The sequence below is a fragment of the Diadema antillarum genome, unplaced genomic scaffold, assembly GCF_040938485.1.
Source record: "Diadema antillarum isolate AM-2024a unplaced genomic scaffold, OU_Dant_1.0 scf00000003, whole genome shotgun sequence".
Classification (NCBI taxonomy): Eukaryota; Metazoa; Echinodermata; class Echinoidea; order Diadematoida; family Diadematidae; genus Diadema; species Diadema antillarum.
In genome coordinates this window covers 4,247,967-4,265,437 of record NW_027270892.1, presented here as the reverse complement: position 1 = coordinate 4,265,437, position 17,471 = coordinate 4,247,967, and the positions used below count along the sequence as shown (strand labels likewise).

At 36.9% G+C, this 17,471-nt stretch overlaps 1 protein-coding gene across 1 annotated transcript in view; it reads right to left on the bottom strand.

Moving 5' to 3' along the window:
• The window catches only part of LOC139740392 (interleukin-6 receptor subunit beta-like), a 46,403-nt gene extending 34,666 nt beyond the window's left edge, over positions 1 to 11,737 (bottom strand). Inside the window, exon 1 of the mRNA XM_071651021.1 lies at positions 11,413 to 11,737. The gene's annotated coding sequence lies outside the window, so the exon portion shown is untranslated. The remainder of the gene's footprint in view (positions 1 to 11,412) is intronic.
• Positions 11,738 to 17,471: the final 5,734 nt, after the last annotated feature.

Genomic DNA, 17,471 nt, shown 5'->3' with positions numbered 1-17,471 from the left:
ACTCAACAGTCATGGTATCAGTTGTGATCTTTATATAATGTGCAACTTCAGACGAGGTGCTGAGATGTATTCTTTTTTTACAACTCTCACAGTTTGTAGAAAAAAAAAAAACTAAGAAACATTCAAATGACATTTTTGATAATTTTGTGATTACAAACCCCTCATTGCCAGGATACTACAGCATTGAAATCATCTCGTTGCACAATTAAGGAGATTTAGTGAAGATGATTGTGCATGTCAATGGCAGACCTATGAGGCTATGATATTATCTAATCTGCATGCTGCTCCATTAAATCATGTGAAAATGTGAAATTTTATAACTTTCATATTTCATGTCTGATAAGTATGAAATGTATTCTAATTCTTTCGTCTAGATTTTTCCATGTTTTAATTCACTTGATACTAGCTTTGACACTGAATGGATTATACTTTAAAAAAAAAAAAAGTTTAGGCTATGTACGTCAAATGTAAGCTGCAAATTATTTGAGTAAACAAACAATGCCACACACAAGCCTACCTCCTAAACCCGCTGAGGACAAGTCCTGAGTATACTCGGGCACGCGTCTATGGGAAATGCGTGTTGTAACAAAATCAAACCGTCCTCAATGGGCTAAGATTAAGAACCCCACACAATGACAATATTCACAGTAAAAAAAAAACCCAAAAAAGTCATATCAACTATACTTCATCAATTACCAACGCTTAGATGAGTCTTAAGGAATTATATTTCAACAAAATTAGATATTGGGGGAATATCATTCAATTATTACAGACACAGAAATGATTACTCGACCATACACTATCATGCAAGGAGCCATACTTCCATATTTACTATACAATACAGGAAAACTGTGGGGTTTGAAGTGTTCTTTACTAACTATATGACATCTCTACTATTCTTAGTGGCCTGTTAACTTTGCAAACTTGTTCAAACATTGTATGTTGACATTAATACAAAGAGTAAATGTTATTGCATTTGAACAAAAAGTGGCAATGGACAACTTCATGAATTCAGCATATCTCCTTCAAAAGTTCAAACAGTGATATAGTAAAAATAAAATCATGTTTGTATAGATTCCTACCAGATGAAACAGAGTAGATTGGGGAAAAGTACTGGGAGTATCAAGAAAAATCTTTCAACTGTAATTATACAAACTTGATGTGACTGAATGGATTGTCCCAACATCATAGCTTTGATCCAGATTTTTTTTTTCCTGCAATTTTTTATCACTGATGAATACCTGAGTAGGTTTTTCTTTCAATATTATGTCTTTCCATTACCTAAAAAAAAAGAAAGAAGATATCCAATTGTTGGTGTCATACATGTCACAAGCCATTTCAAACTTTCTTCTTTAGTTTATGACTAAACTTGAGCTTTGTATAATGTATATTGTCAGAATAAATACATGCAAGTGCAAAGGTGCGTTTGTGTACAATTCTTGATTTGATTTCCCTGGAAATGTAGAACAATGGATAAAGGACATAGTCTTTAAAGAGATGGTACAGTATTGGTGGAGATGAGAATTGGGCATTTAACTTTTTGCAGGACACCAAGAAAACACTTATGAAATAGTACAGAACATACCATATTAAGAAGAATTCAAAGTTTATTCGATGAAAATCAGGTTTGGAATGACTAAAACATCCAAAGACAAAGCGATCGTAATAAAAGGTAGGTGGGTCCCACACTTTATTAGAATTGCTCTGTTTTGGATATCTCGGCCATTTCAAAACCAATTTTCATCAAATAAATGTTGAATTCCTCATAGAATTGCACTGTACATGCTCTTTCATATTTCATAAGAAGTTTCTCATTATCTCACCAAAAATGTTAGAAACCTGAAATTAGGTCTCAATTAAAACTAAACGATCCCTTTAACTCTTATCATCAAATCTAACAAGACTTGATCTACACTAGCAAAGATGAGATAAGCCTCTGTGATGATAGCACCATCACGGGTGAACTCGAAAGGGGACTCTGCCAAATCACACACTGCCTATGTCATGAGGTAGTTAGTCTTTGTAACTAGATTCTTAAGCAAACAGATTAGGAGTGTGGAACAAAAGAAACAGTTCCTGGAATAGATCATTATACAGTGTTTGTCTTTAGAAGAGAGCAGAAAGGTGATGATAGTATTAGTATGACTGATTGGCACACAGAGATGACATGTGACCTGTCATCGTGTATTCCAAAGTGTATAGCATTAATTTCCTGATTTTTATTTTTTTGTCACTATCCATCCTATAAAAATCTTAACTTTCAGATTTAAGAACATAATTCAACAGAAGGTACAAGCACATCAAACTTGTTTTCTTTTTTTCTAGACAAAATAATTTTTTTCATGTGAAATCTCCAAATTCTAGTTTCCCCAAAATCTATAATCAATTTAGACCAAACTGCCAAATGGTGGGCCTGAATAATAAACATTTTCAAATGTACTATCTCCCTAAAGTGAAATATTGAAGATGAAATATTGCCCTTCCCCCCCCCCCCCCAACAACAACAAAAGCTTACCTCTTTCAGCCAAATTAGATACATTTATGAAGTTTCTATGTAACACAAGATTAAGCTTTCGAATGTGTATTAAAAAAGACAACTCCCAATTCAAAGAGTAATCAACTATTCTTGCTTGCAAATGTACTAGCACATTGTATGGTGATGAATATACACCATGTGAATAATAAACAGATCATGAAGAATGAAATTACTTGATAACACCAAGGGGAAAGAAAAAACCTCAAAACTGAAGGGAAAACCTGCTGAAAGAAAGTATCGGTTCTTGAAATGATTGTTGCTTGGACATCAAGGAGAAAGAAAAAGGTCAAAGATAAGGTCTATAGATGACCTTTTGCATGTAGATGGCCATGTAGGGTTGCAGAGTGAAAAACTCATGCAAAAAAAAAAAAAAAAAATCATGCACACGGCGGCATGAGAGGTATTATATGTAGTACGATTCTCCTCACTGGCTGCTTACTGTAAATCACATTCAAATCAGCAGCTGCCCCCCCCCCCAAAAAAAAAAGATCTAACTTGCACACATAAAAAAAATATATATAATTTTCCTCCTTAGCAATTGCCTCAGAAGAAAAATAATATCTTTCACCTCAAATTAGGGTATGCAAAATGTGTCATTCAAAGAGATTTATCTGTTAGGCACACTGTAAGGGCAAAAGTCGTGTTTTCACAAGACTAATTGTTCACGTTCAGCCGGGTAAGAAGTGTTTAACATGTTTTTAATTCCACGGAATCAAGACATCAACTAATTACTGGAACATATGGCAAGCAAAATATTTGCGTGCTTTTGCTTTCGCGCTAGCTTCTGGTTGCCCGAAGTTCACAAAAATTTCAACAATACAAAAATTTCCACGTTTACAGTCGAAAGTCATCACAGTTACCTTACAAATCATGTACAGAGTTCCTATCACAAATGATTTGTATTAAGCATTTCTTTTCACAAACCAAAATATGAGACTTTAGAGACAATGATATTTCATTTAAAAAGGATTTATGTGTCAACTTTAGACAAAAAAAAACACAGGGGAAATTTGATCTTTCTGTCTGATTTTCTACTACTGTTAACATTAACATGTGATGGAGGTTCTCTTAAAACTCACTGTGGACCAACTGCTCAATTTTTACTGGGGTAATATTGTGTTCAGTAAGATTTTTTGTTTTGCACTACCATAATGTAGCTAAAAGTGATTGATACGCGATAGCACACACCAGCAGTCAGTTCATCACAATGAAAGAATATGTGACCGTGCATCACAAAACCAACAAATACTTGCATGCCCCAAATTTACATGAGATGATGAGGACTCAAAATATGTGAAATGGGTCATCCTAGTCAATTGTAAGTTTTTTATCTTTTCTGAAAGAGACATTTTTCTTATGCATTATTCTGAAATTCGGCATAAAAAAACACATGGGAAATTGGGTGTTTTTTTGTTTGTTTGTTTGTTGTTGTTGTTGTTTGTTTTTGTTTTGTTTTGTTTTGTTTTTTTTGGGGGGGGGCAGTTTTTCCAGAACACATTTTATGCAGGATATCTTGATCTTACAGGCCCTTTTTAAGTTGAAAAACACACTCATCACTTCCCACTCTTGGAAATTTTGAAATCATGATGCTACTACATGTACATTGAGAGTTGGTACATTGTATTAGGCATGAACAGAATGTGCTAATACATCAGTGCACAATTTCAGCAAAACAAAATGTGGTTGTCAATCTTTTTACTTCCTGTTGTTGCTGCTGCTTTTTTTTTTTTTGTCCTATTCATTACACAGATAATAGCTTTGTAAGAGACCTAAAAGTAGTACTTGAATAGACACATAAATCACTTCTGCAGAGTGGGTACTAGCTTTCTATTAATGAGACAGGTTATGAAAGTTCAGTAGTATTGAAACTTAAGAGTATCTTCTTCCAGAACTAAAGATATGGTGACTTTCTGGTGGTATTGTGGTGGCAGGTCACATTGATTAAATCATATCATATGAATGTACACCAGGGCCTCATTTCATAAAAGATTTGTAAGAATGGCAAATCTTGCTGGAATGGCAACTTTCCATAGCAACAACCAATCAGGAAGCTGGATTCTTGTCATTACCATAACAATTGCCATTCCAGCAAGAGTTGCTATCAAATTATATCTTTTTGATAAAATAGGGCCTAGAGCTACAAACATTTTAACATCAAAATTAGTGAGATTCCAACATATTAGGAAGAAGCATGCATCCAAGGGGGGGGGGGGGGATTCCCAGATCAGGGAAACTTTCATACATTCTATTTTTGGGACATGAAGGGATTTTTAATGAGGCCATTTCAGGCAAGGCGCTACATAAGCGCTTGAATGACTCTCAGGGCCAAGTGAAAATCAAAGTCAGGCAAGAGTTTTGGAACAATGAGAGAAAATACTTGCCCGAAATGGACAGGCAGAAATTCAGAGACTCCAACTCCAAGCACCTTCTGATCTGGAGATTCTCCTGCCTGAAACCCCTAGCAAACAGGAGACTCCAACTTGCGCACATCCACGAGCACAAAGTCCTTTGCGGTTTAGGGTTCTATGCTCTCTCGCGCTATCTAAGGCTTATTATTGTTATTTTTCAACATACAATGAAATTAAGTAAGAAATCATTTCAAACGGGAGAACGGGAGATTCTGCAAAAATGGGCTTTCGGCGGGAGATCTCCCGTTGAAAGCGGGAGAGTTGGAGTCTCTGGAAAGTTTTGAAGCCATCTTTTGGCATGAGAGGTACTATAGTACGATTCTCCTCACTGGCTGCTTATTGTAAATAACATTCAAATCAGCAGCTGCCCACCCCCCCCCCCCCCCAAAAAAAAAAGAAATCAAACTTGCACACATTAAAAATGAAAATAATTTCCCTCCTTTGCAATTGCCTCACAAGAAAAATAATATCTTTCACCTCAAATTAGGCTATGCAAAATGTGTCATTCAAAGAGATTTATCTGTTAGGCACACTGCACAAAGTATTTTCACAAGACTAATTTTTCACGTTCAGCCGGGTCAGAAGTGTTTCGCAAGTTTTAATTCCACGGAATGAAGACATTTAGATCAACTACTGGAACATATGGCAAGCAAAAATATTTGTGTGCTTTTGCTTTCACGCTAGTTTCTGGTTACGTGAAGTGCACAAAAATGTGAACACTACAAAAATTTCCACGTTTACAAATTACAGTGGAAAGTCATCACAGTCACCTTACAAATCATGATAAAGTACCTATCACAAATTATTTGTATTCAGCATTTCTTTTTACAAACCAAAATATGAGACTTTAGAGACAATGACAAAGGATTTAAGTGTCAACTTTATATAGATAAAACTAGAAATGTCGCTATGGCGACTGGTATGCCTCAGCGATAATGCATGGTCCTCCGAATAGGTCTATAGCACAATGTCTTGACAATGTGTGATGACAGTTTCACATAACTTGCAAAATATTAAAAATGACAGATTTGTCACAAATGCATTGACTGTTCACTTTCCTTGAACTAGGTTTATTTGGATGAATGGCGAGACTGTCTATAAATAAGAGTGTAGGTATTTGAGGATTTGTACCCAAAGTTTGACCCTTTAATAAGTTTAAAGAAGAAGTGAAAATTTAGCACTTTCACTTGACCTTTGACCTTTTTGCCTTTGACCTTTTGACAAGAAACTTCCAAGAGAATCTGTATTGGGTAATACATGCATACACTAAGTTTCAAGAAAAATCCTGCAAGCAGTGCATAGATAAGAGGGAAATAATGACAATTTAATGAGTTGACGACCCATGACCCATAAATTCCCTACACGATCACTGTCAGTCATTACATGCATATATTCTAAGTTCCATGAAGACACCTTGAAATATTTGTGAGATATGGAAAAAAAAGTGAAATTTTAACATTTTCACTTGACCTTTGACCCTTGACCTTTGACCTCATGACCCAAAACTCTCTCTGGGGCATCTTGACTTGGTAGTTCATGTATACACCAAGTTTCAAGAAAATACCTCCAGACATTGCAGAGATACAGGGGAAATAGTGAAATTTTGAGCATTTGACCTTGACCTTTTGACCTTTGACCTTGAGCATGTGCACCAAAAAGTTGATAGGCACAACTTCGCCACCTCACACATATACATGCCAAGTTTCATTAGGATACCGTTAACGGTTTTTTAGATACACTGTCCACAAAATTGATTACGGACGGATGGAAGGACGGACGGACGGACAACCCAAAAACATAATGCCTCCTGTGACACTTCGTGATGGAGGCATAAAAACACAGGGGAAACTTGATCTTTCTGTCAGATTTTCTACTACAGTTAACATTTAAAATGTGATTGAGGTTCTCTTGAACTCGCTGTGGACAAACTGCTCAATTTTTACTGGGGTATTGGTAATATTGTATTAAGTGTGATTTTTTGTTTTGCACAAACATAATGTAGCTAAAAGTGACTGATACGCGATAGCACAAACCAGCAGTCAGTTCATCACAATGAAAGAATATGTGACCGTGCATCACAAAACCAACAAATACTTGCATGCCCCGAATTTACACGAGGACTCAAAATATGTGAAATGGGTCATCCTAGTCGATTGTAAGTTTTTTATCTTTTCTGAAAGAAAAATTTTTCTTATGCATTATTCTAAAATTCGCTATTAAAATGCATATGGGAAATTGGGCGTCTGTTTGTTGTTGTTGTTGTAGTTGTTGTAGTTGTTGTTGTTGTTTTTGTTGTTGGGTGTTTTTTTTTTTTTTTTTTTTTGGGGGGGGGGCAGTTTTTCCAGAACACATTTTATGCAGGATATCTTGATCTTGCCAGGCCCTTTTTCAATTGAAAAACACACTCATAATTTCTGGAAAATTTGAAAAAAATGCTATGCATTGAGAGTTGATAACAGGCATGAACAGAATGTGCTGATACATAAGTGCAAAATTTCAGCAAAACAAAATGTGGTTGTCAAACTTTTTACTTCCTATTGCTGCTGCATTTTTTGTCCTATTCATTACAAAGATAATACCTTGGTGCGAGATCTTGAAGTACTTGAATAGACCCTAAATTTTAGGACTTCTTTTCTCATAAATCACTTCTGCAGAGTGGGTATTACTAGCTTTCTATTAATGAGACAGGTTATGAAAGTTCAGTAGTATGGAAGCTTAAGAGTATCTTCTTCCAGAACTAAAGATATGGTGACTTTCTGTTGGTGTTGTGGTGGCAGGTCACATTGATTAAATCATATCATATGAATGTATACCATGGCCTCATTTCATAAAAATATTTGTTAGAATGGCAACTTTCCATAGCAACAACCAATCAGGAAGCTGGATTCTTGTCATTACCATAACAATTGCCATTCCAGTTAGAGTTGCTATCAAAGCAACTTCTTGATGAAATGGGGCCCAGGGCTACCAACATTTTAACATTAAAATTAGTGAGATTCCAAAGCAAAATCAGGAAGACACATTTTTGTATCTCAAAGGGGGGGGGGGGGGGGGGGGAGGCGGGAATTCCCAGATCTGGGGAACTTGAATACATTCTATTTTGGGGACATGAAGGGATTTATGATGAGACCATTTCAGGCAAGGTGCTACATACAATTGTAAGCGCTTTCCTGACTCTCGGGGCCAAGTGATAATCAATGTCAGGCAAGAGTTTTGGAACAATGAGAAAAAATGTTTGCCCGAATTGGACAAGCAGAAAGTGTTGAAGCCATCTCTTTTTCCTCCCCACCTTACAAACCCACTTTAGTGAACCATACAGAAACTCAGAAATAATGACTGATTAGTGATCAAAATACAATGCAGTTCATTTCATCTAAGCAACTTCACTTTGAGGTGGAAAGCACAGAGCTCAATCCGATTAGCCAATCAGAGTCTAGTTTACCCAAGTTTTGTCTGTATCACACAAACTGGGCAAATTTGTCAATGGTGAAACCTTCATCAAATGTGCACATGTTCATAAAGATCAGTGTAACTCATTCACAGTTTGATCTTGTAGTTTATGAAGTATGACAGTCTTAAATGATAGATATATTTGTTGAATTAAGTTCTTAACATTAGTTTCTTAAACTGAGTCACCTTTCTTGCCTACTCATTATAGCAAACACCCATGAGAGATGAAAAAAGTTGCATTCATATCTAGACACGTGCTGCTGTGCACAGGATTTTTAACATCTTTTCTCGGGGGGGGGGGGGGGGGTATACAGCAGGTGGCCACTATGGACAGGTGGCTGCTAAGGCAGGTTTGACTGTTCTTCCTCTTGTTCTATTTCATCTCCTTTTTTTTTTTAATCCTCTTCAGGGGCATATCCAGGAATCCCGTAAGGGGGGGGGGGGGGGGCAAACAATATTTCTGGTGCTACTTTTGGGTGTTACATAGAGATGTATACTAATAATATACTAGAGCGCGGACTGCGTGTGGCGCGTACGCAGTGTTCGTGTGCCGAGATGAAGAGGCCGCGCGCCATCTTTGTCCGGGCAAAAACAAGCATCGCGTCCGGGCAGCGCAGTAGTGGTGGACACGTGAACACGTATGCAACAAGCGCTCAAACACGTATTGCCTTTCACAAAAAGATGAGGGGGTTGGAGATGAGAGAAGGAAACAACTCAAAAATTTAAGTTGCTAGCAATCTCTTATTATGAGTGGTAAAGAAAATGAAAAAAAAAATTACTTTATTCTCAACGAGGTAATACTTTCAAGCCGACCAACACGACCATGGTCCATGCAATACAAAGGGTTCTCTTGGTCTCTAGACTGCCGGATGCCCCTTGTGATACAGTATACTGCGTCAATTTTTGTATTGTGTTTTTTGTTTTTTGCAGTTATATTTTTTTTTTCTGTATGAGGGGACTGCATTCTATAGTCCTATCTGTGTATACGAGTGTTTCATTGTATTTCTTTTTTTTTTTTAATTTTCTGGTGGTGGTGGAAATGAAATAAATCATTTTTATAAGTACGTGTAGGCATATTGGTTCCATGACATATTGATGTTCAAGCTCGAAATGCTAATGTTGAAGCTTACATAAACCCTAACCCAAATCATAACACCCACGGTGACCCTAATCCTAATCCTCACCCTGCCTTTCTTACAAGAACCAAAAGCCCAATCAGACCCATGATGGTAATTCTATTTTCAGAAAGATATCAATGCCGGAGCATATGTCCTGTAACCAGGCATATATTACGTATTCTGAGCTTTTCTCACACTGTCTTAGTGAAATTAACTGCTGGTATAGCAAAGGGTGGAGGAACGATTTTTTTTTTTTTTTTTTTTTTTTTGGGGGGGGGGGCTCAAGGGCCAAATAGGGCACTTAGAAATGAGCACTTTTTAACTTAAAAAGGGGAGTTTTTGTTTTTGTTTTTGTTTTGAAATGGGGCAAGTGCCCCCTCCCCCGTTCCGCCGACCTTGCATATCTGCATATAGTTATGTACTGGCTGTATTAGCTATCTATATTATAGTAGCAATAGATCGAGAATAGCTGAGGGAGGGCGGAGTGCCCCTGACGAATTTTGCAAGACCTTTTCTTTCTTTTTCCTTCTTTTTTTTTTTTGCCTTGAATCAATCTGTTTAACACACACTATAAATGTAATTTTAGTTACTTGTGAAAGGAAACTCCGCTCCCCTTCTTTTCTCCTGTTTCTACATCCAAAAGCAGCACATGAACCAGGCATTTTGCAACATAAATCTATGCTACTTTAAGTAGAATTTGCGAATTTAAGAACATTTTTCGATTTCCAAACTCCAATGGAAACCTTGGCATAGATGCTAGCCTACTGCCGTTGCATCCCGTCGTCGATCTCCCTGCATGCTCCGCTAGCGCTACACGTTATCGGTACGGTCGCTAGTCGAAATTTGCCCGGACCAAAATGGCAAACGCCTCCTTCTATCGGTCACAGGGATTTTACGGAGTCCGCCCTCTAGTGTTCTTAGTATACATCTCTATGGGGTGTTATCTCATTCTTTTCTTTTTATTTCTTTTGTTTTAATGACAAATAAAGAGGGGGTGCGTGCCCTGCATGCCCCCCTTGGGATCCACCACTGCTCTCACAAAAAAAGAGCCTAAAACTGCATTGATATGAACACGACCGATGAGATTCAGACTAGACAGGTAACCACTGAAACAGGCTGTTTCTTAGGAAAACCTAACTACATGTATAACACAGCCCTGTCGCTGTATGCAAGTGTCACCATTCTTCGCACAATGTCTGGCCAGGCTAAGAAAACCATGGATTTCCCACATCCTCACACTATTTACAAAGTATTCATCATTATTCAAAACCACCACAAAAGATTATGCTATTTACACAGCCACACCAAAAACACTGGCAATAGTTGTGGTGGCACCTCTCTGAAGAAATCTGCCTTTCCACCTACAGATGTTTGTATTCATAAATCAGTCACTGACCACATTTCTTTGCCTTTAATAGTCCCAACATCCAGATAGGCATAACAAGCTGTAACTTGTTACAATGTTAGGCCTAACTGATCATATCAATTTTCTTCATCTGGACCTATAAAACCACCAGTATGACTCGTATTTGTAATCGGTACATACAATTGTACTTCAAAACAGGGGGTTGAGATGACACCTCCTTCATCAGACGGAACTGTTCCACAGGCTAGAGACTCATCTGATTACTTTTCTGAAGTCTAACGTTAGGTCCTGACTCCAATATTCCTTCTGAATCAAAAATAAACTTTCTTTCTCATTTCATACTATAATTCCTTTATCTGACAACATACCTTTTTTTATTCAAGAAAGACGACATTTGAAAAGCATTCAGTCAAAAACTATGACATTGCTAGCATCTTACTTACAAGTGTGCTTCTGTTCTCTTCTCATTTTACTTATCGGCCTATTCGGGAGAGCAGTACAAAATTGGGAAACGTGGATCCCTTTGATACTCACGTGCAACAGTTACAATGCACTCTCGAACGGTAGCCGAGCCGAGCCTGCTGCAGACGAATGCGATTTGTGATGCCCTTGTCCGACAGGCAGTCCCGAGTCCTCGTTAATTTCTCTGTTCTTCGCAGTTCGGGAACGAACAAACACCGGGAAAAAGATAAATAAAATGTCAGAGTCCTTGTGATACTGCTACATTCGTCATAATATTGCTCAAATAAGTTCAGCTTCTGTTTTCAACTCGAAAGTATGACCCATTCCAGGTGGTGATGACCACTCGTTCACCTTGATGAATTCCCTGCCTCGCCAGCTAGATGGCCACTACTGTATACGGCGCTACCTTATGCTCGCGATGAAGGTATCTAGCTCATCAAGTAACTCGGTAGGCAATAGTCGTCAAGCGGCCACTCAGGGCCATGCCAAATGGAAACCGGTAAATGAAAACTTAGGGCTAGTGCCTAGTGGGCCTAATCGTTTATTACGGTCACTTAATTGCAACGCGTATGCCAAGAAATCAGGCATATACAGTGACTCGTCGCTCATTAAGATGAATTAGGCTATGCCTAAAAGGAACCGTGAGATTCTTTGGTGTTTTTTTTCCCGTTTTTTTTAATACTGCGATATACATGTATTACCTAGACCACGCGAGCGCCAGATTGGTCTTGAAAGCCCCATTAAGATTAATGGAAGATTCGGGGAAACCACCTAACGTATTACGTTTATTTAGTGTAGTCTAGATGTTTAGACTCAAGTTATGTCGAAGAACTTGAAACCGGATCTAAGAAGATTTGCGACTTCTCTCATAAATAATAACGTAGCATTATCACTCAAATCTGAAGGAGTTCTTTGAATAAAATGGCATCTTAAAGGCTGAGGTGTTGCATTGTACGATCATTTTGATACGTATAATTTGTCTTGAGAAACTAAGCATAAGTAAACGAGACTATAATGCAGCTCCCCCCCCCCCCCCCCAGCCCGCACGCGCGTTCTGATTGGTTACGAATACCAGATTGCGGGAGAACCTTGTTCACTTCCTACATCCTCATTCGTTGTTGGGTGAACAGATCGCAACCAATCTCATTGGGTGAGGGTAGTAGGGTGCTGGTCCTGCATGAACCTTTGGCTCAGTAACCTCACCATGTGGTCGCTAGACTGAAACAAAGTTGGTGCAAAGCAATAATTATCCAAGTTGGTTTTCATTTCAGGAGTATATCAAAATCGGAAGCAGAATAAAGTAATTGAATTTGAAATTTATTGGCTTTCATTTCATAACAGCGATGGCAAATCTATCTCTTTTGATCATATTGTATCATATCTTCAATGTCAAACGAAATTTTATCATATTAGGCCTATATCATATGCATTATAGCAATACAGGTTATGCACATGATGTAATTATGTTATGGCGTCAAATGTTTCCAGCAGACCAGTAACATAACTTGACAACCTGAATAGATGAAGGCTTCATGTTTTCTTTGCATTTAATTTCTGCTTGTTTGCATTTACCTAACAACTATTTTTTGTGGGGCTATATCGATAGAGGAGTCTTGAGTTGTTCAAGTATGGATCAAGTAAACGATATTTAAGTTACTTTTTGCACAAACCAATAGGACAGTTCTGAGCCACCATAAAACAAAAAAAAAAGAACTGCACATATAGAGTATATAAGTTGTGACCAATATAACTAAGATAATTTAGTGATATGTGTGAATCAAATAAAAACCAATACCTTTATCCCATTAGTAAATGAACCTTTCGAATCTGTCCGTCCGCTTTGTTATGTTTTTATGCTTTACTATTTTACTGTTTTCATATAGAATATATAATTTTAAAGATGTCCTGAGTCAACAAAAGTCTGTCAAAATTATTTTTATGACACCCAAGTCTCTTGGTAAAGTCTTCATAGACTTTCAAATAAACATAACTTATGATAGACAAAACAAACATGCAGGGATCTATTTTGCATAATTTATATAGAAAGTTGTCGAAATGAGAGTGATATTGCTGTACATGACATGCAGGGGACAATATAGACCATAATGTACGGAATCGTCAGTTGCTAAAGGGTTATAATACTTATCTCAAGTCTGAGGATATCCTGATGCTCGTCAAATCTTTGTTCTTCTATTAAAGTTTACTTTTGGTATCCATCTCAACTTGGACATGGTGCGTAGAGGGTGGACTTTAAAGGGATGATACAGTATTGGGGAGATGATGATTGGGCTTTTAACTTTTTGTGGGATACCAAGAAACCACTTATGAAATGGTATAAAGCATATAACCATTTGAAGAGGGATTCAAAGTTTATTTGATGAAAATCGGTCTTGAAATGGCTGGGACATTAAAAAAAAAAGCAATTGTAATGACAGGTGGGTCCCATCTTTTATTAGGATCACTCTGTTTTGGATATCTCAGCCATTTCAAAATCAATTTTCATCAACTAAACGCTGAATTTCTTTTGGGATTATCTTTCACATATTTTCATAGGAGGTTTTTCCTTATCTCACTAAAATGTTAGAAACCTAAAGTTTGGTCTCAACCAAAACTATACAACCCCCTTAATTTCTGGAGAATGACGGAGTTGCGTGGAGTATTGCTGATTCCATATAGACCTGCAGGCCTGGAATAAGCGATGGTTATCACTGAAATCTACAACTTTCGCTTCATTTCTTTGTTTTAATTTCCTATCTGTTAATATAGTGGTTAATCCTGATGCAGAGCTCTGCACTTTTCAGGAAACATCTTCCTATAGTCAACCTTGAATTTGCTTATGACAGGGCTCGACACTAACTTGTTTTTTTCTCTTCTGAAATCATTAAATCATGAACGTTAAAGTTGGTGCCTCCTCTCCCTCCAAAATAAAGTGTATCGGCGCTAAATTAAAGGATTCACAATAATACATTTTGAATCTCGGTTGCTCGATCGGGCCAGCAAAAAGTTATGCTTTTTTTGAAAGTTTGTTGGCCCCGGATCACTGTCAATGTCGAGCCCAGCTTATAAAGATGGTCCCCTGCGTTCTAAGTACCTTCTTCAGTTTTAACTTTGTGTGTTTCCTCTCTTGGTATATACCTTCAATGAGAAATGTTTTATGCGTTTACTTTGTTTGTTCTCTATGGTATGTTTCAAATATCTGTGAAAAATTTTGCATATGGTCACGTCTACCCTTTGCCAAATTTTGTTGTATTGTATTGGCAATGGAATGCAAAATGCAATATACGTTCACCACTTCAGTCTAGAAATGGTATAAAACACAATGTTAGATATAGAATTTTAGAGCTGTTATCATCTTTCCATAGTAAATACACTGTACATGTACTAGGCCATTAAGTTGAAAAATAACAAAGTTTCAGTGAACATTCACAATTTGACCTTCATGTATAGTACACAAATTTCTGTCCAGCGTTCCATTATGCGTTCACCCAAAATCATTCATTTTGGCATAAATTCTAATAGATTGTTTGTTTGAAGCAATTTGGGGGCAAAGTTGTCTCTCATTAAAGTGTTCTAAAGATCATATCGTATTGGGGGGTACAATGCACATTGGAAACAGAACATAAAGCGACATCCTTGAAAAGTACTTTTTATTGTGGAAATGTCCATAAACATAATTTCTGGTAAGGGAGCTCGAGGATCTATTGGAGTACAATGCACCTTGTAGAGCATAAGTTAAAACTGCAACATCACTGCAAAGTTTTGAAGACAAATTTCGAACTAGTCATTGTAGAATTTCATCGATGCGTTTTGCTGACATACATTGCACAATGAAACTTCATAATATATATAGCTATTACGTTTTTGTGGTTACCACGTGTTTTTTTTTTATTGCCTATTGTTGTCATTTCTTTTCCGTGTGTTCTATTTTTCCGATGTTTTAATCCAAAACAGATGGCGTTTTTCTTTCAATATCAGTATACATTTACCAGTGCTCTACATAGTTTTGTAATGTCATGAGTGTATTATTTCCAAAACAGTTTTTTTTATTTTGACATTTCTACTCGAAACTACTCACACCAGGATTTGATGTTATTTCTCATAATCTATATACCCACTGTTTTCTTTGTTTCTATGGTTTGTTTTTTTTGTTCGTTAGTTTTCCTCTTTTTTTGGGGGGGGGGGTTGCCTTCAATTTATTCACGGTGTCATGTTCTCATTCAGTTTGTTGCGTTGTGGTTTTTACGATCTTTTTAACCAATGGTTTTGTATGACCGACTTTGTATTTTCGTTTGGGCGAATACAGGGCATTTTCCTTTTTTTCAACCAAGTCCTTGGGCTCTGAATAGACTAACCTGTTTTGAAACATGACGGAATGAAAATGATGTCATCAGCTAAAGGGGATCCTGACACACTGTTAAATGAAATTTTTTATTATCTAAAGATGTCAATAGTCCGGGTTTTATAAGTTGGCAAATCTTCATTGAAACCCAAACTTTTGCCCATGTCTTGGCAATCTTTCTTGGAAAAAAAAATTGTCGTAGACCACTCGTTTTTGTTTCCTTTTCTCATATCTATCTTTGGTTCATTTGGGTGTTTTTTTTTTCTGCCATTTCCGTTCTTGTTTTCGTTCTTGTCCTTGTTAAAGAATTTTATCTCTCTTCGTTTCGTCTGACGTCATGATGTCAAGATTTTTATACATGGACTCCTTGACTGATACTGAGATGCCCTTTATCAACTTCCATGAAGTAATCACAAAATTTACAAGCTTTTCTTTCCTTGTGGGTTTCTCTTTTCCATAATCAGTTAAACAGTATGATTTTAATCGCTATACTTTGTTCATTTATCGAAATACAAAATATTATTTTATTGTATTATGTATTATTGAAATTCGAGTGATATCTTAATTCATGTAAGCGTTATACCTCGTTCTACTTTAATATTTGAATTAAAATCATTTGAATTGAATTGAATTGAAATTATTGTGGTTCCATTTTCACACTTTGTTTAGCCGTAACCGTCGAGCTGTATAGATGAAGTATGAATGCACACACACACACACACACACACACACACACACACACAAACTTGTATCGGCATTCAAACCGATGACTCGGGAAAAAAATCTATTGAATTCCTCACAACTTCCATTGACGGAATAAACCGCATCGATTCTTGACAACTGATGACCTATTGAATTCCAAGTGGTGACGGTTTGTTCTCTTTGTTAGAGGTCACCAGTTAGAATACCAATACATGTACACACACACACAAACACACACAAACACACAAACAAACAAACAAACAAAACACACAGAAATACTACGGCTTTGAGAAAAATTGATGTGCTATCACTATCAAATTTACGGAATGGTTTATTGTGAATACACATTTTTACATTTTCATATATTACCCACGATGTGATATTGAGTGCTGCTAATACCGAGCATATTATGATAGGGAAAAAAATTATGGTCGTTCAGAGATACTTACCATACGTTTCCATATCTTAATGATTTATGCAATGTCAGAGACTTTGTAGTTTCATGTAACATCAGATAATAATATTTATGAGAAACTGATGGACGCACTGTTGAACAGTATTCAGTCCATACATTAATGACAAGTTATAATGTTGATTCAGTAAATGCAGAAAAATAACCTATTGATTAAAAGCTTGAGGAAAATCAGGATATAACATCTGCAGTTATCTATGCATAACATTTCCTTAATTGGATGTGCCGTCTTCTTTCGACGGGAATCCTTCAACAATACTGCGACAAAGTTAACTTGAGATTCTATAAAAGGGATGTCACGACTTCCTTTCGTATGGAAAGTAATACACTCCCTTGACTTAATTGTTACTGAGACTCGCAAGATTCGCGAAATTAAAATGCACGCGAAAATTCCTCGTTTTACAGTATATCATTCTTCCCAAGATGACAATAACGTTCGGTAAAGATATCAGCATCATCACACCATACCGTAACTATGTCCCCCCAAAATTGCAATGGGACCCTCGGCAACGATAACTTTGAAAATAGTGAATCAATCCAAATACACTTTCAGGGTATGAAACTATATCTTATCACGTCTTGCTGCAACCTCATCCGATTTGCTTCAGTGGTCAAAGA